General features: G+C 44.5%; 1 protein-coding gene, 1 long non-coding RNA gene and 1 pseudogene across 2 annotated transcripts in view; 2 read left to right on the top strand and 1 right to left on the bottom strand.

Annotated features, from left to right (window-relative positions):
* Positions 1-25,526, bottom strand: part of LOC136467289 (uncharacterized) — a 233,004-nt gene that overhangs the window by 155,833 nt on the left and 51,645 nt on the right. The gene's annotated exons all lie outside the window — the stretch shown is intronic.
* The window catches only part of LOC136467292 (uncharacterized), a 218,258-nt gene that overhangs the window by 73,179 nt on the left and 119,553 nt on the right, over positions 1-25,526 (top strand). The gene's annotated exons all lie outside the window — the stretch shown is intronic.
* Positions 2,418-5,409, top strand: LOC136462248 (large ribosomal subunit protein eL15z-like; annotated as a pseudogene).

Raw genomic sequence — 25,526 nt, forward strand, 5'->3', positions numbered from 1 at the left:
ATTTCTCAAACTTTTTCTATATTTCTTTAATTTATTTTATTTAATTGAATTTTCTTGGATAATTCAAATTATAACCGCTAGTCATTCGAATAATGAAAAAAATGAATGGAAAAATGGTATTCATGTTATTTAGTATAATGTGAGGCCGTATCCAGGAATAGACCATCAATTTTGAACATCTTGTTCACGAAATATGACCATGAACTTGCGGTCGAGTTGTTTTTAAATTCTATAAAAAGCAAACGACCGAAAATCTTGAAACTTGTCGAGATATCATGATATCATATGTGGAGGCTGTGATAAAAAATTGAGGAGGTTTCGCGCAAGTTGTCATGTACGATGCTTACCACCTCGTCGGCCTCTACACGAAATCATGAAACTTCTTCGGAGATTCTTTGGTTTGCAAGCATCGTACATGACAACTTGCGCGAAACCTTCTCAAATTTTTATCACAGCTTCCACATATGATATTATGACATCTTGACAAGTTTCATGATTTTTAGACTTCGTTTGCTTTTTTATAGAATTTAAAAACAACTCGACCGCAAGTTCGTGGTTATGTTTCATGAACAAGATGTTCAAAATTGGTGGTCTGTTTCTGGTTACGGCCTCACATTATACTAAATAACATGAATATCATTTTTTTTATTATTCGAATGACTAGCAGTTATAATTTGAATTATCCAAGAGAATTCAATTAAATGAAATAAATTAAAGAATATAGAAAAGTCCGAGAAATATGCCACATTGGAACATGGAGTACCAAATATTGTATGAGGACCGCAGAAAAAGTTTAGAGATCAAAAGTGAAAAAATATGGTTTGCCGAGTGTCAAAAAATGACACTCGGCAAATCACCATTTTGCCGAATGTCAGGAGAAGACACTTGGCAAAGGGTTAACGGCGGCGACCCTTTGCCAAGTGTTCTGGTTTGCCAAGTGCCCAACACTCGACAAACCTGGTCTTTGCCGAGTGTTATTGTTTATCGAGTGCTCGGCACTCGGCAAACCACCTCTTTACCGAGTGCTAGTTGTTTGCCGAGTGTTTTCTATCTGGCACTCAGCAAATGGCCTCTTTGCCGAGCGTCCGATAAAAAGCACTCGGCAAAGTCTGAGACACTCGGTAAAGAAACCGTCTTCGGTAGTGGAAAGTTTTGTTTTGTTATCTTTAAGATTGCTGTATCATGTAAATGAAACTTGATAAAACATTCACTCTCAATGAAAAATTTCATTCCATATTTTTATTTATATTTAATTTCATGACTCATAGAGAGTTGGTGACTATGTTAAGAGAGTTTCATTCCTATGAAGCACAATTATTCTCTCTCTTCATTAAAATGTTGCCATATCATCAAAAGTGCATATGTGGCAAGCTATTAAATACAAATGAAACTCTAGGCCTTGTTTAGATGCCATCCAAATTCCAAGTTTTTTCACTCTCTTTCCATCACATCAATTTTTAGCCGCTTGTATGGAGTATTAAATGTAGGTAAAAAAAACTAATTACACAGTTTAGTTGGAAATCACGAGATGAATCTTTTGAGCCAGTTGGTCCACGATTGGACAATATTTGACAAATAAGACGAAAGTGGTACTATTTATCGGATTTATTTTTTTTGCAATCTAAACGAGGCCCTAGTGAAACTCCCACTAAGGCTAGCCTAACTAGACCATCGATTCGAATGCCTGACGACAGTAACTATTTGTGCAAGTTGAATTATCTTAACTAGCAATCGTGCCCGTGCGTTGCAACGGGCCGATATTTTTACTTTTAAGTTGTTAACACCTTCCTCACGCTCATAATAATGTCATCTTTGAATCCGTCGACGACAATATATATTGATACCTTTAAAGCATCTTACAAACACACGGATTAATCGTTCATCTTTCGGAGTAGTCGTGCCTGGGCCACATGTACGTTCTCCATTGCACGGGCCGTGTGAGGCTGGCGCGGCCTATCTTCGACTGTCGCGTGAGCCGTCACGGTTGCCACAAGGTCTCTTAAGTTCGTCCGTCAGCGGACTAAATAATATTCTGCTAGCAACATGCCCTTCCATTTACACAAGTCTTCCCCAGCATATCGTGCCTCGTCCGATCATGCAAACCGTGCCCGTAATCAATTGAGAAAAACCAGAACCCATAATCACCGGAACTCGATCAATCAATAAAAAAATGAGTTCCCTCAATCACCGTGGTTCTTTGCCAGCGTGTGCACCTGGACACTTCACTCTCCTATTTTTCCTCGCAAAATTGGCAACGATCCAATTTCATCCTCAAACTTACATCACGACCATAGTAGCACCCTGTCCCCCATCACCGCTGTCATCGAGAGAGCTCGATCCACTACACCAGATTCTTACACTAGAAACGAGAATTTTTACTGTAGGGGCGGCTGGGGTTGGGGGTGCCCCTACAGTGGATGTCCTCGGGCCCCAGCAGCCCAGCCACCCCCACAGATGGCACTGTAGGGGCGGCTGGTAACCTGAGCCGCCCTTACAGTTGGGGTTGATCTGTAGGGGCGGCTCAATCACCAGCCGCCCCTGCAGTGCCCATTTGTCTTTTTTCAAATTTTAAAATTTGAAATGTTCAAATTTAGTCAAATGACAAGATAACTAAAATAAAAGTTGTAGATCTTGATGAGTTGAACAACTTTTGTATTCATCACTTTTACATCTGAAATCATTTAGGGTTTTAAAATTTAGTTTTAACTTGTCAAATTTCAAATTTCAAATTTTAAAATGTGTAAAACATTGTCACATCCAAGTTTAATCAAACTTAAATGCTGAAGCATGATTTTAGAAAATTTTAGGAAAAAACCATCATATTTGGAGTTAGTATGAGGGAGAACAACTTATAAAGTTTACCTACAAATTAAAAAGAGAAATCACACTGTTCTAGATGATCCTTACATGATCATAGTGAACAGTGTGATTTCTTTTTTTAATCTGTAGGTCAAGTTTGTAACTAGTTTTTCTTCCTCGTACTAACTCCAAATCTGATGATTTTTTTCCTAAAATTTTCTAAAATCATTCTCTATCAATTTATTTTGTTGGTTTTGTCAATATATACATATGAAAAGTTTGAGCAATTTAAATTTTGAATTTTAAAAAAATGCAACTTCAGACAAGATTTTGGTACCCCAAATGAATTCAGCTGAAAAAGTGATAAATACCAAAGTTGAATAACTCATCAAGATCTACAACTTTTGTATTGGTCATTTCTTCATATGACAAAGTGCTAATGACATTGTTAACAAATGTGACACATCTTTCATAAGGTTTTATAAACTATATGAGACATGTGTAAGATTAGTGAATAATGTGTGCTAAGAATTTGTCAAATGAAGAAATGACTAAAATAAAAGTTGTAGATATTCATGAGTTGAACAACTTTGGTATTTATCACTTTTTATGTTGAAATCAATTTGGGTCTCAAATTTTGGTTCGAACTTGTCGTTTTTCAAAATTTCAAATTTGAAAGGTTCAAATTTTGTCAAATGACAAGATGACTAAAATAAAAGTTGTAGATATTAATGAGTTGAACAACTTTTGTGTTCATCACTTTTTATGTTGAAATCATTTTGGGTCTCAAATTTTGGTTCGAACTTGTCATTTTCTAAAATTTCAAATTTGAAAGGTTCAAATTTTGTCAAATGACAAGATGACCAAAATAAAAGTTGTATATATTCATGGCCTCTACAACTTTGATGTTTATCAAATTTTCATTTGAGATCATTTGGTATCTCAAAATTATTTTAGTAGTTTTAACCAAAATAAAATTATTTTAGATGTTTATCAAATTATTTCGACCGTTCGATCTTGCGTTTCACGGCTCAGAGCCCTTTCCACCTGAAGCCCATCTGCTTATGCAGGCAAGCCCAGCTCGCTCGGCCCACTTCTCCAACCATCCTCCGTCCACCGTTCAAAAACCCTAGCCCATCCGACGGTCACGAGGCTCCCATCGCGCGAATATAAGTGCACCTCCCACCCAAACCCCGGCTTTCTCCGCGCACTCCATCTCCCTCCCCGCCGCCGCCACCGCCGCACGCATCCGCATCCACCATAGGTGAGCTCCTCCTCCTCCATCCCGCAAATGTTCTCTGGTCTCTCCGTGCAGGTGAACCTTTCCGCGTCGTCTCTCTCTCTCTCTCTGACGGCCTGTTCGTTGCGCAGGGGCGTACAAGTACATGTCGGAGCTATGGAGGAGGAAGCAGTCGGACGTGATGCGCTTCGTGCAGCGCGTGCGCTGCTGGGAGTACAGGCAGCAGCCGGCCATCGTCCACCTCACCAGGCCCACCCGCTCCGACAAGGCCCGCCGCCTCGGCTACAAGGCCAAGCAGGTAGATCTCCCCGCCTGGCGCTCTGCTCTCTTGCCTGCCGCGAGATAGTGATATGGATATAGGTTGGTGGTGGGGTTGCAGCCGTTTAGGATTTGATCTTCGCAGTCATATCTCCGTTTGCTGGTTTGTGTTTATAAGATTTTCACGGCTGTGGGTGGATCATTTCTACTGTAGTTTCAGGCGATAGATCGTCGTCAGCTTTCTGTGTGCAAAATGTAGAACTGCTTAGGGGTATCACTCCTACTTATGCTGTTCAGTCGTGGAGCCTTTGTTTGGGGATTAAGATGTTTGCATTTGATATTAATGCTTGAATTTAGATTAGGATAAGTTGTGCTAGCTACTAAATTGATTGAGTACAACCGTGTCCGTGTGAGGCGTGGTGGCAGGAAGAGGCATGTGCCTAAGGGTATTGTCTATGGCAAGCCCAAACACTAGGGTATCACCCAGCTCAAGTTCCACAGGAACAAGCGGTCTGTTGCTGAGGAGAGAGCTGGACGTAAGCTTGGTGGTTTGAGGGTTCTTAACTCCTACTGGGTGAATGAGGTATGTCGGTTTGTAACAAGAAAATTTGTCTACAAATTACTAGCTTATGGGTTTCAAATCTATTTTGTGCTAATAGCTTGACATGTCCATCTTTCCTAACACAGGATAGTACCTACAAGTACTTTGAGATCATCCTTGTGGATGTTGCCCACAAAGCCATCAAAACCGACCCAAGGATCAACTGGCTATGCAACCCCATGCACAAGCACCGTGAGCTCCGTGGCCTCACCTCCGCAGGCAAGAAGTTCCGTGGCCTGCGCGGCAAGGGCCACACCCACCACAAGAACAGGCCCTCCAGGAGAGCTACCTGGAAGCGCAACCAGACCCTCTCCCTCCTCCGCTACCGCTGAGCAGCTTGTCCGGGGCTTTGGATACTGTCACTGTCGAACTTGTCCCAAGCAAAACAAAAACTTTGGCCGTGTTTGGTTGCATGTAGGTGAATGTGTAAGATTTTAATTGTTGCTAATGATGGACTTTTGTGAATTATGACTTGTGATGATGTTCTAAATAATGCTCTTGTATTTGTTGATGTATATATGTATATTTGTGGCGGTCAGATTCGAATTTGGATTATATATATATATATATATATAGATATATATAGTCCGATTTGATTTTGAATTATTTATTTTTTTTGCTGAAAAATCTACTGTAGGGGTGGTTCTTGATTGAACCGCCCTTATAAATATACACAGCAGGGGCGGCTGGTGATATAGCCGCTCTTACAGAAGTCCACTACAGAGGTGGTTGAAAACAGCAGCCGCCCCTACAGAGCGCACTGTAGGGGCGGCTGAAAACACTAGTCGTCTCTACAGAGGGCACTGCAGGGGCGGCCAGAAAACCGCCCCTACAGAGGCACCATCTGTAGGAACACCCTGAAAAAGGCGCCCCTACAGAGTGATCGTCGCCCTCTTCTTCAACACCAGCATCCATACCTCTACTATCTCTAGTCGAACACGTACTCCAATTATCTCTAGTAGTCTAGTCATGACGTGTGCACTTCCCTTTAATCATCTGCTATCTTCTCTTGCCTCTTCTCTCCACGTGTAGTGTAGGACTTATGGTTGACTTGTAATCGTGACTTGTTAGCTAGGATTTCTGGTACGCGACTTGGCCACGAAAAAAAAACAGAAAATAAAATTTTTAACCTTTTGTATTTAGATTAGAATTTCTATTCGGGTACTCATTGGATGGATTTATTTGGATTAGGATTCTAACTAAACAGGCCTTTAGAATTTCTATTCGAGTGCTCGTCAGATGGATCTATTTGGATTAGGATTCTAACTATCCAAGCCTCAAGAACATATATTCAGGTAGACAGACGAATAAAAACAATTTCACATTCACATAGTTAGCTAGGGAAGGCCATATAAAAAAAATGGAAAGAAATTTTGCCTCTTTATTATTAGGTATAGATTTTGGCTAAATAAGATTAGTCATAATATATATTTTTATAATAAATCTAATAATACTTATTTATATATAATAAATGTTAGTGTTCTTTTATATAATATTAGTCAAACTCTAAACCGTTTGACTTCTAGAAACATAATAATTACATCGTTTTTTGTGGACGGAGAAAGTATATGCCAAGCAAACTACCTACCACGGTCGCGAACCCAATAGGCCCACTGTATCCGTGTGGGTGCTATTTGTTTTTTTCTCTAAGAACACCAATAATGACCAGCTCTAAGCTAGTATTAGATGCCAAAAATATTTTAGCTAGCAGGAAGAGAAGAGTTAAGCTCTTTATGCATCCCAATACATGAGAGATACAAATACTCTCTCTCTCTCTTGACATGAGAGAATATATGAATGAAGAACATTTTACATGCATGTGGCACATGCTACAAGATAACATAGAATGACTCCGCACTTGAAACGGAGATTCCTAAGAGCAAGCATAATAATAGAGTCAAGTGCTTGGCTATAAGTCAAGTTGTAAGAGCCAAACTATACAATAGTTGTCTTCTATTTATCTATAAAAATAAAAATAATAATAATAATAATAATAATAATTATTATTATTATTATTATTATTATTATTATTATTATTATTATTATTATTATTATTATTATTATCATCATCATCATCATCATCATCATCATCATCATCATCATATTATACGAGTATTTTTTTACTATACCTCACATTCTCTTTCCTATTCCTCCTTACCTCCACTTGCTACCTAGGTCCACCACAACATAGGCTTTTGTGCCCAGCTTGTTGCTTGCATGAGAGCTAATTCTCTCTCTCTCTCTCTCTCCCTTACATCACTAAAAAGTTAACTTGGCTATAAAACTATTATTATATTTGCTTCGAGGCTATTTTAAAAAATAAAATCTAAAGCTTATCAGCACTTAGCCTATGCAAATTATATAAAGCTTACAGAAAAGAGTATCTATATTTATGACGTTGAATATGTGTATATGAAAATATGTTCCATGACGTACTTATCTATTTAATTACTATTGTAAATATTGATAATTTTTTAATAAAGAATTAGTCAAATTCAAGATGATTTGACTTGCCATTTTGGGACTTCGACAACCTTGTGTGACTGTGTGCGGATGTTGATGCTATGTGAACTACTTTGGTATACTAGTGGACAAAATATAGCATAGAGAGGACATAAGAACAGCCTGAGTTAATCCACATCAGTCTCCAACGGACCTTGGCAATTTTACCACCTTTTTTTAGCGCATACCAACATCTTTGTGTGCTTTTGAAAGTTTTGCATTAGAAAATCACCATGTGGCAGTTTTCCGTACAAAGAGAAGAAGAACTCCACACCAAGCAATCTCAATGGCAACTGGCACATGAAAGAAGATGGAGGCAATATAGAAGACTTCAAAATGGAGATATGGATAGAGACTTTTGAAGTTTCTTGTGAGCGTCCAGGGGTTTGAATTGGATGTCTAATTTAAAATTTCAATCCTATCACTACTAACACCATCATCGCCGGTTTGGATCATCATCAATTTTGTTCCTTGGCGGTGATAACCTCATGACCATGGTTATCACCGTCAGCTTGTGTTACAAACCGGCTATGATGACTGATTCCTAGAAAATTTAAATCCAACCCAAAAAAAATTTGTTCGGGGAAGCCCCACCAGCTAGCTTCACACAGCCACAAATCACGTGATTTTTCGTGTGCATGCAGCCAACAAGATTTGAACGTAGGACCTATGGCCTCATGTGTAGCTCCCCTAAAGTACATATCTACTCACTTCATATTCACTTTACCGGATTTTAAAATAAATATTTGAGACCCTAAATGAACTTAAATGGAAAATGTTTTAACTAGAGAGTTTTAGATCTTGTCAAGATCTGCTACTTTGCTTATGGTTGATTTTCCATCTAAGGTCGCTTGCAAAATTTAAATTTAACAATGTAAGAACTTCAATTAGAAATTTAGGATCATAAATGATTTCCAATGAAATAGCGATCGACTTCTGGACTTTTTTCACCCAACGTCGTTTGCAAAAATTGAATTTCAAAATGTTAGAACTGCAAATAGAATTATGGGACCATAAATGATTTTTAATGAACAAGTCATGAACTAGAAAGTTTTACATCTTATCAATATCTACAACTTTGTTTCTTGCCATTTTTCCATCTTAGGTCGTTTGGATAGAAAAATTAAATTTCAAAATATAATACCTTCAAACACAATTTTAGGACATAAATAATTTCAAATGAAAACATCGTCACGACAAAATTGTAGATCTCAATCGAGATCTAGAACTTTGATATAAAGTTTGTCTAATTCGACTTTGTTTGAAAAAGTTATGAATCTTATTGCAAGATCAGACGATGAGTTGGCGGTGATGAGGAGATGTGGCAGAACCGCCCAAAATAACCCGCTTTCGGAGGCGTTCGTCTTCCACTAGACAATAAGCCTCCCCGAAAGTTAGCTACACTGGACAGTTCCGTCGAGCACACCCCAATGGAGAACTAGAAATAATCCACGTTTTACATCTAGAATCAATAATGAGTACGAGCTTACAATACTTAGTCCATTTCATACAACAAGAGTTCTTGGAAATTATTTATTACAATACTAGAGTTTAGAGTGCGATAATTAAACAACGGAATAAAAATAAACATATAGCAGAAACGATACAAGGATCTATCTGTGCCCACCAGAAGAATCCTCCACACAAGAGCCACTCGTCAAGCTGCACCTACAACAGGGGTAAAATAAACCCTGAGTACACAATGTACTCGCAAGACTTACCCGACTATTGGGAATAGTTTACCGACTCTCAAGGATATGATAGGCAATATGAATTTGCTGTTTTCTTTTTGTTAGCGGAAAGCATTACTAATAGTTCATCCTTATAGTCAAGTTTTATTAGCAGTCATGATTACTTCATTAGCTAACCATTCTAGGTAAGCACCTGTTCTACTTTCAAGCAAGGGTTAAGCAATTAGAACTATTTCACCATCTTTTATCTTCCAGTTCTTACTACGGTGCTAGACCATAGCCAAGTCGTACCGTCTCACGGAAACGGCGATTCGTGAACCAACGTATCCTAGCTGGGTACCCCGAAACACATGTCCTGTTTGTACCCCGGGCATAAACAAGACCAACCCATTCCACTCCTGTCACGGGGTCCAGGTCCCCGTCCAAATTTAGACTCCAAGCCCCCACACTTGAGACCCGGTCTCAATATGGTGCTTAGACCTCCACCTTTTCCCACATCCAATCAGTCGGTCTAAAAAGAGCCGGAACCCACGACAAGAGCGTAACGAGCATTTCCGCTCCCATAAAGAAGTACGTGCTCAGGATAATAAGTCTGTGATCTGACTATCATCCACAGCAACGGATGGTCCTTAATCGACACAACCTGTTGGCCGCGGGACACAACCTGTTACACCCACCAATACCCATATCATATCCTTGCCATATCTTCATTTTTACTTTCATTATTTTATTATGAGAGTAATAATAATCCCCTATTGTAAGCAACAATAGGTTACTCACGCTATCGATGATCTAAGCGTAGCATCTACTCGAACATGCACTAGTAAGATTCTTAGGACAGGTGTATCTATGCATGTGGTTTCCATAAAATTCCTATAACGTAAATGCACAACACACATATATATGGTGAAATATAAAATAGAGGTTATGCACCAGGACTTACCTTGGGAAGGCTTGGTGTCAGCTGAGTCAGTCAGTGGTGGCTCTAGGACCTCCTGCACAAGAATCTCCTCCTCATACTCCTCGATGATCTCCTCAAACTCGTGATCGACGGTGGTCACGATCTCCATCAACTTGTTCTCTACATACATGCGATAATGATACAACACTTAGCATTTAGGCAACAACAACTCTTAAACTAAGAATATACATACTAAGCTACTAAGCTAGCTCTAATGACTAAGGTACTACACGAACTATCATCTTTACCAAGCAAAGTGTTGGGTTCAACTAATAAACACCTAGCTTTACAAATGAAGGATATATATTTATTTCTACTAATGATTTAATATATATTGAAACAAAGAGCATTTAACTACCCTAATGCTTAGTCTATTCTAAAGCTACAAAAATTACAGTGAGCACATAATAATACAACGAAGCTACCATAAAAATTTCAGGACTAAAGCTATCACCAATTTACCATGAAAATTACTACAATGATTCATTTAAATAATATGAAGCACTTTCAAATGATTTAATAGCTCCTGGTGTCAATATGTATATATATGAACTAAATACACTAACAGATAGACCACAATTTTAGAAACTTAACAAAATATGTTTCATAATTTTTGAACACCTACATGGTTTTATATTAATTACCAAAGATCAGTTCAGAAATTAAATTAGAAAACCATTCACATATTGCTAGAAAAAGAAAAACCAATCTCCCGCATAGCCCACGCGACGCGGCGCGCGTGCACGCAGCAGCCCGCTTCCACGGCCCACGCGAGGCCGGCCCACGACAGAGAAACCTGCGTGCGCTGGCGCTTTTGTAGAACCCCCCCGAGCTATCCTCTATTAACACGACGACTATGTGCACTATTTCTACAGACAGCGTTTATGCAAGAAGGCCCTCGTATTAACCTGTCTTGGCATCGGGGAGGTCCCCGATGCCTCCGCGCTCGTTGGCGCAGCATTGACCGGCACTGGGCCGCTACACTGACCAACTAGGGACTCCCTCGACCCATCTAGAGGACCGATGCTCACCTATGGGCCAACACGCAACAATGGGCAGCGATTCAGAGACTGAAGACGATATAGGATGACTTCTCCGCGTCAACGGGCAACCTGCGGTGGCGACGACAATGTTCCGGTGAGCCACGACGCTAAGAGAGTAGTAGAGGTAGTGGGTGAGCATCAGCGACTCACCAAGGACCCGGCTGAGGTGATGGTTTGACCGAAGATGCGCGGCGAGCTCGGCGACGAGCCATGGCAGACACGACTGCGTTAACAGCGTTGGAACAGTGGTAGGGGTACGACTCAAGTGTGCATGGTGAGGAGGGGTTCGAGATGAGCCTAGTGGTGCAACCAATTTGGCCTGAGGTGGTCAGATGGAAGCTGCCCTTGGTGATGGGCGGACTCGGTCTTATCCTCATGGTGGTGGGGAAAAGCTCCAAAATTGAAGCTCGACTGGATACCATTCAAGGCAGGGTGGGGCAAGTAGCTAGGCAACTGGGTGACGGAGCCAGCGACGCGATGAATCGGGCGATGGTGACTTCTCCCTGCTTGTTTTAATGGTGCGGCTCAGTCCCCCATGGTAGCAACAAAGAGCGAGGGGAGGGGGTAGGTCAGAGCACAACTCATCCTTGCCTTGGAGGGACGCGAGCGGCGCGATCAGGATGCACATGCACTGGCGCTATGGACAAGGCATGCACGTCTGTGACCAACATAGCACTAGCAACTGCTATGCCTTTATGGGCGAGGCGACAACAGGTACGGCCATGTGCCGATGCCGTGGATACACCAAGCGCGCGCAGCAGTAGCAGGGCCACCGGCAGGGCGGACAGTGCTGTAGAGCCATAGGGGGGTGTGAATGCGATGGCGAGGTGACTGCAGCACAGCGTGGCCGTGGCGGCACCAATGGTGGCAGCACGAGGCATGGCAGCAGGGGTGGGGCCAATGACTCGCTATGGCCAGCCTCGGCCAAGCCCAGGTGGGCTCGATTGACCTAGCGTGGCAGCACGGGGTGATCGTGCAGGACGCGGCCATGTGCGTGGCGCTGGGTGGCCGCACGCACGGCGCCAGCCCTCTCGAGGCTGTGTCGTGAACGAATTTTAAAGCACCCATAAAAACTAAACAAATGATCTTGGAACTAAGCCACCTTCACCATGGTCAAGAGAGCATATTAGGCTACCCCTAAGAACTAAAACATAGTACTAATCTTTAACTAGATTTCTTGAAATAAATTCGCAAACTCGATGCTGTCAAACTGTTTTTAAACTTAAGAATTTTCTAAGTCTTTAAGCTAGTTTTGATTTCAAGTTCCATTTGTAAGCTACTGGAAACACTAGCTAGCAATGTTATTTTTCTACGGCAAGTATTTCATTGTCATCTATAAAGTTCATACTCCAAACTCTAGTTAAGTGCCACATATATGTTCTATAGTATTTTTGTTCAATAAACATTGGTTTTAAACCCTACTTGATACACATGAGTTGTGTAATAGCTTCTCATTTAACATTTTTATTTATCATTTTAGGTTGCAATACTCCATCTATTCATTCCATCACATGTATTATCATGTAGTAATTTGTTTAGGGCGTAACACTGAGGGTGTTACAGCTCTACTCCCCTTAAACAAAATCTCATCTCGAGATTTCATGTGTGTGTCTAGTGTGGGAAAGAGATAAGAAGTAAATTTCAATTTACATAATTACCTTAGTGAACTAGAAAGGAGATGGGGATAATGCTCTAGAATATAACTCTCCAATTCCCAAGTTGCTTCATCCTTCGAATGATTTTGCCACTGGACTTTATAAAATTTCACCACTTTGTTCCTAGTGACTCTCTCTTTTTCATCCAAGATTTTGACGGGATGCTCAGTATAAGAAAAATCAGGTTGGAGAGGGAGTCCTTCAATTTCCACCATTTCATTGAAAATTCGCAAACACTTTTTCAGCTAGGAGACATGGAAAACATAATGGAGTGCTGATAAAATATCCAGGAGTTGGAGACGATAAGCAACAGAACCAGACCGCTCAAAAAATTTTATATGGTCCAACATAACGAGGAGTTTACGTTCCATGGACTCCAAACCAATGCACACCTCTCATTGGGATACCTTTAGGTACACATGGTCACCAATGTCAAACTAAACGGTCTTCTCCTCTTTTTCGCATAAGCTTTCTAACGGTTCTGAGCCGCTTTCAAATGACTCTGAATAACACTGACATGTTCTCTTGCCTCTTTGATAAAATTAGGTCCAAAGTACCCACGATCACCCACTTCAACCTAGTTAAGAGGTGTTCTACATTTCTTACCATATAGGGCCTCGAACGGTGTCATTCGAATGCTCTCTTGATAGCTATTGTTATAGGAAAACTCAGCTAAAGTCAAGCATTCGTCCTATTTTTCTAGATAAGAAATGGCACAAGCTCTCAACATGTCTTCAAGTATTTGATTGACCCTTTCTATCTAACCATCAGTTTGCGGATGATAAGCTGAACTTCTGAGGAGATGAGTACCAAGACATTTCTGGAGTTGCTCCTAGAAGCGAGAGACAAAGATTGACCCTCTATCAAAGACAATGGTAAGAGGAACTCCATGTAGGATCACAACCCGATCAAAATACAATTTGCATACTTCTTGGTTGAATACCTTGTATCCACCAGGAGAAAATGAGCGAACTTGGCAAGGCGATCCACAATGACCCAAATAGAGTCATAGCCCTTTGTCGTGTGGGGCAAACCCACAACAAAGTCAATAGAAATATCCTCCCATTTCCAAACAGGGATAGGCAAGGGCTATAGAAATCTAGGCATACGTATATGGTCTGCCTTAACCCTTCCACAAATGTCACATTCTGAGATGTATTTGGTAATATCCTATTTCATATTTGGCCGCCAATACATCTTGTTACTTCCTAGATGAATGGATAATTTGGAGTTGTGGGTTTCATCCAAAAATTTTCTCCTAAGCTCATCACTTGAGGGAACCACTAATCGGTTCTTGAACTTCACCACACCTTGATCATCAATACTAAAATAAGGACCACGTCCTTTGGCAATTAACTTCTTGATATGCAGAATTTCCAAAGCATCTTGCCTTTGCTCTATAATAATTTGCTCAAGTAAATCCGAGACTAGAGCAATATGGGCTAACACCTTAGAATGGTTGAGAGACAAAGAATCTTCTTCAACTTGATGAGACTTCCGACTTAAGGCATCAGCTACCACATTAGATTTCCTAGGGTGATAGTGAACTTCTAAGTTATAATCTTTGATTAACTCAAGCCACCTCTGTTGCCTCATATTCAACTTGAATTGAGTAAAAATATATTTGAGGCTCTTGTGATCCTTAAAAATGTGTACTTTATTTCCCAACAGGTAATGTCTCCAAATTTTTAGAGTGTGCACAACTACGGCCAGCTCTAAATTATGGGTGGGATAATTTAACTCATGCTTTTTCAGCTGACGTGAAGCATAAGTGATCACACGTCCGCCTTGCATAAGCACACGTCCCTGTCTAGTCCTAGAGACATCACAATACACATCAAATGGCCTATCAATATCTGATTGGGCAAAAATAGGAGCAAAGGTAAGAAACTTCTTTAGGGCTTGGAAAACTTCTTCACAAGCCAGACTCCATACAAACTTAACATCCTTCTAGAGCAACTTGGTCATCGGTTGAGCTATTTTGGAGAACTCAGGGATGAAGCACCGATAATAACCAGCAAGACCAAGGGACTAACAAATCTGATGCACTGACTTTGGAGATTTCCAATTTAACACATCCTGCACATTGCCAGGATCTATAGAAATGCCTTCAGGTGTTAGGACATATCCCAAAAACTACACTCGATCCAACCAAAACTCACACTTGCTAAATTTGGCATATAGCTTGTGTTCTCGCAATCGGGTCAGGACTATGCGAAGATGTTGTTCATGCTCCACATTGTTCTTAGAATATATCAATATGTCATCAATGAACACCACTACAAACTTGTCTAACTCCGGCATGAAGACTAAATTCATGAGATACATAAAGAATGTTGGAGCATTGGTGAGACTGTCGATGAAATATGGTCGGTAGTCTACCTAGGGGTATGCCCAAGGTAGTAGATTATCAGCAGACAGATGCGCAAGCCCTAAACAAGACGGTGATGCAAGACAGACATGAGGTTTTATCCAGGTTCGGCCGCTAAGAAGGCGTAATACCTACGTCCTACGTCTGATTTGTATTGCTGTATGTCAATGAGAGATGTTTTTTAGAGGGGTCCCCTACCCGCCTTATATAGTCCGAGGGAAAGGGTTATAGATCTAGAAACTAATCCTAGCCCGTTACAATTGCCATATGTGGCCGGATAAGGATTCCTATTCTAACCGACCAGGATCTTGCTTGATCGCCAAATCCGTCTTGACTCCTTACGCGGGACTCCAAACAGGTTGGTCGAGCCACGCATCGTCTTTTGGTGGACCAAACCCACTGATCCAGGCCGGCCCAAGCCTAGCCATAAGGGTATAGGGGTTAATACCCCCACAGCTAGTCCCCGAGCATCATGCATTATGCTGCGACACACCATTTTAACCTTCTTCGACAAGCAGAGCTTGAGTCCTTGACATCTCTGACCACCGTCATCACCGGAGAAGTAGGTTGTCCGAAGAATGTATGGTGCTCTAAGAAAAAAGAAAAAGATTTCTATCATGAGAAGTGTGCCCACTTGTATTTCTAAAAAGAAATGTAAGTGGTCTTGAAACATAGCGTCCTTGAACATCAGAGGCGTAGGGGTCGAAAAAACCAAACACATTCACCGCAAGGTGAAGTGTGCCCACTTAGTCCCCGAGCCTAGTAGTAGGTGACGTAGGCACGTGGTGCCAGGGTCTAAAAAGAATTCCCAGTTTAGTTGAAAACCCAATTGCCATACAGGCAAAACGAGATGCACCGGCAGGTGCATCGTACCGACGTAGTCCCGAGCTTGCTGGAAGGCGAAGTATGAGCCTTATAGCAAGGTCTTAAGAAATGTCTCTCAACTGTATGTGAGTACAAATCACATGTAGCCAAGGAGAACCATTATTCAAGCAGTGGTCGGGACAGTCCCCGAGCACATTAATAATCCTTACAATCATTCAAAGCACAGGGGTCGATTAAACAAACACTTTCACCATAAGGTGAAGTGTGCCCACTTAGTCCCCGAGCCTGGTAGTAGGTGACGTAGGCACGTAGTGCCAGGGTCTAAAAAGAATTCCCAGTTTAGTTGAAAACCCAATTGTTGTACAGGCAAAATGAGATGCACCGACAGGTGCATTGTACCAACGTAGTCCCCGAGCTTGCTGGAAGGCAAAGTATGAGCCTTGTAGCAAGGTCTTAAGAAATGTCTCTCAACTGTATGTGAGTACAAATCACATGTAGCCAAGGAGAACGATCTCCAAGAAGTGGTCGGGAGAGTCCCCGAGCACAGCAGTGGTCATAGCGGTTCCCGAGTACGGTTTTGGTCAGAGCAGTCCCCGAGCATGGCAGTGGTCGGAGTAGTCCCCGAGCATAGTAGTGGTCAGAGCAGTCCCCGAGCATAGCAGTGGTCAGAGCAGTCCCCGAGCATGGCAGTGGTCGGAGCAGTCCCCGAGCATAGCAGTGGTCGGAGCAGTCCCCGAGCACGGGAGTGGTCTGGGCAGTCCCCGAGCACAGTAGTGGTCTAGGTAGTCCCCGAGCATTGTAGTGGTCAGGGCAATCCACGATCACGAGCGCCGCTTGTACTATTATTTGGTTTATTTATTTGTCCCCTTACTCTGCCAAGTCCAATCTGACACGTCTGGTCAAAAAAGCAGACAGGTATAGCATGGCACTCTGCCCTCTTACTCTTTCTGGCAAACAGTCACTTGGCATCTATATGGAGGTGCGTTAGTGTGGGCCCTCTCACTTTATCCACGAAGAGGCGTGTACACTAGAAACGAAGGGGCGCGTTTATTGGCGTAGATCTCGAAGTTGTGTGAACAACCGTCTGCTGCGCATGCGCATGTCTCCCAAGAATCTCGGGTAGACAAAATGATGGAGCTCTTTGTTATTTATAATGTAGATCTGGTAAGTTACTCACACCGTTCCCCATTGTCATTCGCCGCCGCAACCTTCTTCTTCCTCTTGCCAAACCCTATTCCTCAGAAAATCATCACCAACCCCCTCGCCACCGCATCCACCCCCTTAGTAAGGACAGCTAATGGCGAAGAGAGACGCCTAGAAGAAAGGTGGAGTCATGGCGAAGGAGTGGTGGAAGTCGTGGAGCAATGAGCAGACCATCAAAGACCTCGTCGCCATGGGAGTGCTCCACAACAAGGCACTCACGGGATGGCGTGCGCCGGAAGGAGAAAGCTTCCCCGATCCACAACCAGGTGAGATTGTGGTTTTCGAAGACTTCTTCAAACGGGGTTTTGGGATTCCAGCGTACCCTTTCCTTCAGGGTCTCTGCTTGTATTATGAGATTGGGATTTGCAATCTGCATCCCAACTCGATTCTTCTTGTCTCCACCTTCATCCATCTCTGCGAGGCTTATGGTGGCTTCCAGCCCCATTTCGACCTCTTTCGCCACCTGTTCTGTCTTCGGAAGAAAGGGAGCAGTGGCTCGAAGATAGCCGGAGGCATCTACCTGAATCTGTGCGATGGTATGAAGGCCCAATACTTGCACTGTCCCTGGAACACCTCACTGGACGAGTGGTACAAGAAGTGGTTCTACATCCATGAAGAGCCGAACACCATCACCCTATGCGACGTGGGGCTGATTCTGGAGAAAAAGAATAGCTGGACAGAGAAGCCCGAGAACTTGGAGCAGATCGCCGAACTGCTCAGGATGATCCCGTGGGGAAAGCTAGATGGCCCAAGTGTGGTTGGGAACTTCATCAGCCGAAGGACCCAGCCCTGCCAGAAGAGGGTTCATCCTGGCTTCGAGTACCAGGGGAGCGTAGATCCAACAAGGACTAGGAAAGAGGCGCTCGACAAGATAGAAATCAAGGCCAGGATTGGGGAGCTATTCAACCTGGCCGATCCCAATTATGTCAGGCTGAACGACATCGAGCACGCCTTCAAACTGGCCCGACCTCCCCCAAAGGTAAATGATGCTTCCTTTTAACTGTAGAGTCATGTTGTAACAAGAAAATGACTGTTGTCTCCGTTATGTGTCTCAGAGTAATGGCCATGACCGGGCAGCAGTGTTCGTGTCTCCGCCCCCGGTGTGGATTACCCACAAGTTGCTGGCCCAGCCGCCCAGACCAGCTCCAGGACCGATGATGTCCACTGGGCAGCACTCGAGGCTGTGGAGGATGCATCGACCAGAGCCGCTGGCAAGCGTCCGGCTGCCAACAAACGACACCAAGCCATCTTCCCCCTTTCGGACGACGAAGCAGAGGATGCGGACATCTTCCGGCTCATCCCTCAAAAGAGGAGGAGACAAATGGGGTCGACGGAGCAGGGTGGCTCCTTTGTGCCGGCAGTGATCGCATCACCGACCACTGCAACATAGAGGACAAACGAGGGAAATGTCGAGCATCAAACCCCGACGCCTGTGTCGGTGGTGGAAAAAGTTCCGGTGGAACCTGCCGAGCATGCGGAGCAGGGGCAGTCAAGGAGACGCTCCTTCACCACATCATTCCGCACTTCGAAGCTGTAAGTATCTATAACTTTGATGTAGGCTTGTAACTTGTATTGAATACTATTATCTTCTGAACTTTTCTCTGATACATTAGGTCGGCGTCCACTGAGAACCCTGACTAGCTAGCTGGGTGCAACACAACTTCGCCAGCAATGGCGGGAAAAACTGCCCAGCAGCCAGCCGTGGAGGAACCTATAGAAGGAACTCCGCCGGGACCACAGCAGGCGGACTCCCAGACATCAGTCCCTGAGCGGCTAGTCGAGAAGACAGCCGAACAGAGTACAAGTACTCCGAGCACAAACCCTGCTGAGGCAGATACCTTGGCGCCAAGGGAACCGGATCTAGCCGAGGAGCAGCAGCCTAAAGTGGCACAGGGCACTCTTGCCGATGCAACAGCTCGTGGAAAAGCCATGGTGGTCGTGGAGACTGCAGACTCTAGACCAGCGCCGCCCCCCGAACAGGAGGCTGAAGAGGACGAAGTAGAAGAGGTCCTGGGCTGTCCCCAAGATAAGCGACAACATGTATATGTGTCGCACTGGCGAAATGACGAATGGGTTATGCATGAAGAAATCCCAGAGGTCGAAGAGACCCTAAGAGTCGAACGGGCGGCAAAGCATCTGGTGACAGAAGTCCAGGTATGTTTGGCTTGACCACTTGACCCTATTATGTAGTCGATTTGTCTGACTTTAGCTTGTCTATATGCAGGACTTGATGAAAACTACAAAATATCGAAAGAGGTGCTTCGACCAGATTGAAGGGATCACGGCGACCAATAAAGAACTGGCGGCCGAAGTGGAACACTTGCGGCGCCAACTTGAAGCCGCCAACCAAGAGAGGACAGAGCGAGAAGCACAGAACCAAAACCTGGTCGGCCAGCTCAATAACAAAGAGCTAGAGATAACAAGTAAGTTTTCATCTTATCATAGCAAGTGCAGGACTTATGTTGTTGCATTCTTGGCAGTAACAGCTATAATGCAGGTTTAGAAGCTAAAGTGACCCGCCTCCAAGGGGAGAATAGCCGTGTGACCGTAGAGTGTGGTCGCCTGAAGGAGGACAAAGAGAAACTGGCGCGCGACCAGTCTGAACTCCGGGACCACACAACCAAGATGAAGGAGGATCTGAAATGTAAGTATTCCAGACCACTTTTTTATTCTGTTGTATGCCTTGTTCTTGTCGTGCCATTACATTTGATGTCTTATACAGTGTTCAGTTTTAAAAGTCAATGCCAAGAGGCATCTAGAGGCCATGATCAAAGAGCGTGATGGTTGGAAAGCACGATGCCTTGAGGCCACCGAGGAGCGGGACGTGTGGAAGAACCAGTGCCAAGAAGTGGCAACTGGCATTATGCCCGTCCTTGACCTTATCGACCCGACGCTCACAGAGGAAGAGCCAAGGACGCCCCAGCTCGGACTGGTCGAGAGATGCAGACAAGCGTGGGGATGGTTCCAAGAGTTCTTGAAGGACGCGGGTGAGTACACGGGTGCCCATGTACTAAGCATGGTGCATGCCTACTACCCCCTGATCGATCTCAAGCACCTGGAGGCTAGGTACCCAAAGGAGGTAGACCCAGACAAGGCAGAGGAGCTTTGGACAGCCCAGCTGTACTTGTCATCAAAGATAATTGGTGACATTAACCTGTGTGGAGGTGGGACAGCACCTGTATAGGGTATGCCATCGACAAGTCAGCTAGAAATGCCATCAGCTACAAGCCAACCAATGAAGCCTGCGGTCTCGACCAGCCAGACACCGACGGGGCCATCCCCTTCAGCTCGACTAGCACAAGAGTCCCCAAGACTCGAGTAGGGTATCGGAAGCGGCGAGCAGTAAGTGCCATGCGCCCCGACCAGCCAATGTAATAGGCTTAGAGCTGTAGAAGGAGGACATAGTTGTGTTATTATAAACTTGAGCCTCTTCAGGCAAGCTTGTAATAACATAACTGTATATTATTATAAGCTTGTTTGCTTTGTATAAAGCGTATTTAAGCTTGATACTTTATGTTGGTGTAACTAAGTAAGAACATGTTAACATTCTGCTTAGTTGTACCATCGTGCTCGACACATCATCCTGAAAAGTTTGTGTGGCCCTAGTTTTCCATGTGGTCGAAGTGTGAGGTCCGGTGACCTGTGCACACATAGACGCGGATAAGTCAAACCAAGGGGGACCTACCGATCGGGCGTAACGTAGAGAGCGGATCCCATGCACGTGTTGGGAGGAACCGGAGACAGGGCCTGCTTCGAAAACCATAGAAGGAGTGGTGGTCGATTTTTACTGGCTAAGTTAGAATAACCATAAAATTCGAAGTGACACATTAGAGTGGTCGGAGAAATCATAATTGCTTTATTGAATTAAGTCGAAAATACAAGAGGAGTACATATCTCAGTAGTTAAGCATAGAAATGTCTAAGCTTGTTGATGTGCCACGAGTTTGGTACGTTCGTACCGTCCAGGTGAGCTAACCTGCAAGATGTTGGTCGCGTGACTTCCTTGATCATGAAGGGTCCCTCCCATGGGGTTGCGGGTTTGTGTACACCAGCCTGGTTCATCTTCCACTTCAGGACCAAGTCCCCGACCACGAAGAACCGCTCTTTAACATTTTTGTTGTAGTACCTGCACAAAATAGCAAGGTATTTGGCCGTACGTACACAAGAATCGAGCCTTTTCTCTTCTGTGTTGTTCACTTCTAGCTCCCGTACTTCATTGACCTTGCCCTCGTCGAAGTTCTCTACCCATGCTGATCTGAAAGCTATATCTAGTGGGAGGACTGCCTCAGCGCCGTAAACCATAAAGTATGGTGAGACGCCAGTGTTACGACTAGGCTGAGTTCAGAGGCCCTAGACCACGGCTGGTAACTCCTTGAGTCATCTTCCGGGAGCTTTGTCATTTTCTCTGTACATCCTCTTCTTCAATGCGTCCAAGATCATGCCATTTGCCCACTCGACTTGTCCATTAGCTCTAGGGTGCGCCACCGAGACATATTTTACTACTATGCTCCTTTCATCGCAGAAGTCCCAAAAAGCGTTCCTGGTGAACTAAGTACCCAGATCGGTGATGATGCTGTTGGGTATGCCGAAACGGTGGATGACCTAGTCGAGGAATGTGACAACCTTTTCTGAAGATGCCTGTACCAAAGGCATGTATTCTATCCACTTAGAAAATTTGTCAATCAGCACAAAGACGCATGTAAATTTCCTAGGAGCCGGTTTGAAGGGCCCGATCATATCCAGTCCCTAGCATGCGAAGAGCCAAGAGGCTGGTATCATCTGGATCTCATGTGCTGGTACGTGGATTCTCTTGGCGAAGAACTGACAACCCTCACAGTGGTGGACTAGCTTCTCGGCATCGGCTACTGCTGATGGCCAATAGAACCCTGCTCGAAAAGCCTTACTGACCAATGTTCTTGAGGCCGCATGGTTGCCGCAGGAGCCAGAGTGGATTTGGTCCAGGAGATGTTTGCCTTCTTCCTAGGTTATACACTTCATCAAGATTTCTTCCTTTGCGTTTTTGCGCCATAACTTGCCATCGACGAGCAGATACTGCTTACTATGATGCATCAGGCGCTCGTTTTCTGTCCGATCAGTATAACCGCTGCCATCTGTTAAGTACTTGACAAAAGGTTTTCTCCAGTTGGGCTCATGAGTGGTCGAAGGCGGATCGGTTGTGCTCGGTGCTGGAACCGTAGCCACCAATTGCTGGTCTGGAGCTTTGTCAACCGTGGAATCTTCCTCTTCGATGGAAGGCGTGAGCAGGTCTTGGATGAATACGCCATGTGGGATTTTGGCTCGGGATGATCCTAACTTTGACAGCGCATCCGCTGCTTGGTTCTTGTCCCAGACCACGTGTATGTACTCGATACCATAGAACCTGCCTTCCAGCTTTCTTATCGATTTGTAGTATGCGTCCATCTTTTCGCTGGTCGTGTCCCAGTCCTTGTTGAGTTGGTTGATGACCAGAGCCGAGTCTTCGTAGACATAGAGACGTTTAACACCAAGCTCAACCGCAATGCGTAAACCATGCAGGCATGCTTCATACTCGGCGGCGTTATTAGATGCTAGGAAATAAATCCTGAGGACGTACCGGAGCTGCTCCTTGGATGGTGACATGAAAAGAACTCCTGCTCTCGCACCGTCAATGTTGAGAGAGCCGTCAAAGTACATCGTCCAATATTCGTCGGATCCTGGAGAGGCAGGCGTGCTTAAGTCTGTCCACTCGATGATGAAATCGATGAGGGCCTAAGACTTGATTGTAGTACGGCTTGCAAATTCCAAGGAGAAGGGGCATAGCTCCATTGCCCATTTGACGATGTGCCCGTTCGCATCCTTATTGCGAATGATGTCACCTAAAGGATACTCGGTCATGACCACCACACGATATCCGTCAAAGTAATGTCTCAACTTTCAGGATGTTATCAGTATGGCATAGAGCAGTTTCTGAATCTATGGGTACCTGGTCTTAGATTCATTGAGTACCTCACTGATGAAATAAATTGGCCACTATACCTTATAGGCATGGCCTGGCTCGTCGTGCTCGACCACCATGGTAGTGGAGACCACCTGATTGGTTGCCGCAATGTAAAGTAGGAGAGTTTCGTCTTCTCTAGGAGCAGTAAGGACCGGAGGTGATGTGAGGTATTGTTTTAGCTGCGTGAAGGCAGCGTCTGCTTCCTCCGACCACTCAAACTTCTCGGATGCTTTGAGCAGTTTGAAGAACGGTAGTCCTTTTTCTCCTAATCTTGATATGAAACGGCTCAGAGCAGCCATGCATCCGATAAGCTTCTAGACATCCTTCACCTTTTTTGGGGGCTTCATGTCTAAGACAGCTTTGACCTTCTATGGGTTAGGGCGTATGCCGTCGTAACTGACGATGTTGCCTAGCAGTATGCCAGAACAAACGCCAAAGATGCACTTCTTTGGGTTTAATTTCCATTGGAACATATTGAGGGTTGCGAAGGTGCGTTCCAGGTTGTCAACAAGGGTACGTGCTTCCTTGGTTTTAACAACTACATCGTCAACATAAGCCTCGACGAGGCCGTCTTTTATCTCATCATTGAGGCAGGCCTGTATAGCGTGTTGGTAGGTAGCCCCGGCATTTTTGAGCCCGAACGACATAGTCATGTAGCAGTCAGCGCCGAAAGGCATGATGAAAGATGTCTTGATCTGATCATCCTTTTTGAGAGTGATCTGGTGATAACCAGAGTAGCAATCGAGAAAGGAAAACAGCTCGCAACTGGCAGTTGAATCTATGACCTCGTCTATGCGAGGTAAGCCGAAGGGGTCCTTAGGGCAGTGTTTGTTGAGATCAGTGTAATCAACGCACATTCTCCATTCATTATTCTTTTTGCGTACAAGAACTGGGTTGGCTAACCACTCCGGATGATACACTTCTTTGATAAATCCGGCTGCCAAAAGCCATGTAACTTCTACCCTAATCGCCTCCTTTTTGTCGTGAGCGAACCATCATAGCTTCTGCTTGATTGGTTTGGCCTTGCTGTTGACATTTAAGGAGTGCTCGATCAAGTTTTGAGGTACACCGGGCATGTTGGAAGGTTTCCATGTAAACACATCCACGTTGCTCCTTAAGAACCTGACGAGCACGTCTTCCTATTTGGGATCCAGGTTGGCCCCGATAAGGGCCATTTTGCTGGGATCACCATCGACTAGCTGGATCGCCTTGTGCTCCTTGGACCTGATGTTCTTGCGTGGAGCCTCGAGCTCTAGGATCTCCAGGTGGTCGGCTGAGGTCTTCTTAGCGTCGAGCATGGTCTCGGCCATGCGAATAGAGAGGTCGTGGGCCTCTGCTATTTTGAAGCTGTCGTCCTCGTAGGTATAAGCTACGTATACATTGCCCCTGAGGGTTAGAACTCCTTTTTCGGTAGGCATCTTGAGCACCAGATACCTGTAATGAGGTATGGCCATGAACTTGGTGAGCGACGGTCGACCAAGAATAGCATGGTAGGTGCCGTCGAAGTCAGCGACCACGAAGTTGACGTAGTTGGTGCGGAAGTGGTCCGGAGTCCCAAATTGCATAGGTAGCGTGATCTGCCCGAGAGGTGTAGAGCTTTGTCTAGGGAGAACGCCCCAGAACTGTGCCTTGTACGGCTGTAGGTCCGCCTGGGCTATTTTCAGGGCAGGCAGGCTGTTCTTGAACAGTATATCAATGGAGCTACCGCCATCGATCAGTACCCTATCGAACTGAACCTTGTTGATACAAGGGTCGAGGACCAGGGGAAAACGCCCTGGCTTAGGTATGGCAACCCATTGGTCCTTCCTGCTGAAGTACATTTCACAGTGAGACCACGGAGGGAGCCGCGGATCGGTGAGAAGGTTGTCAGTGTTTGCCACGTTCAAGCAAGCATGGGCGAGCAGCTTGCGTTCTCATTTGGTCTCAATGGACACCTTGCCGCCGATGATGGTGTGCACGCAATTAGTTGGCTTGACGTATTTATGACGAGGGTCTACATCATCATCGTCGTTATCCTCATTGCGTTGTTCCCCTATGTCGTTAGGCTTGTCGGATGTATCCGGAGCCTGTTGACGCGTGTAGATAGTCTTGAGGACGTGGCAATTCTCCATGGTATGGTTCGACTTAGGATGGAGCTGGCAGGGCCCCTTCAATGCTTTGGCATAGTCGTCTTCGTAGTTACGACGTCTGCCGCCCTTTTTCACGGTATTGACCTCACCGTCATCTTCCTGAGCACGCTTGCTCCTGTAATCGTCACGGCGGTTGCGCCGCTGATTACGTTGGTCACGGTGGTCGCGGGAGTCATTGCACTGGTTGCGGCGGTCAAAATTGTCGTTCCGACCACGATTGCTGCGGTAATCGTCACGGTGTGGAGGGTGGTTGGAGCGTGGAACCCTTGCTG

The sequence above is a fragment of the Miscanthus floridulus genome, chromosome 7 (genome assembly GCF_019320115.1).
Source record: "Miscanthus floridulus cultivar M001 chromosome 7, ASM1932011v1, whole genome shotgun sequence".
NCBI classification, from domain to species: domain Eukaryota; kingdom Viridiplantae; phylum Streptophyta; class Magnoliopsida; order Poales; family Poaceae; genus Miscanthus; species Miscanthus floridulus.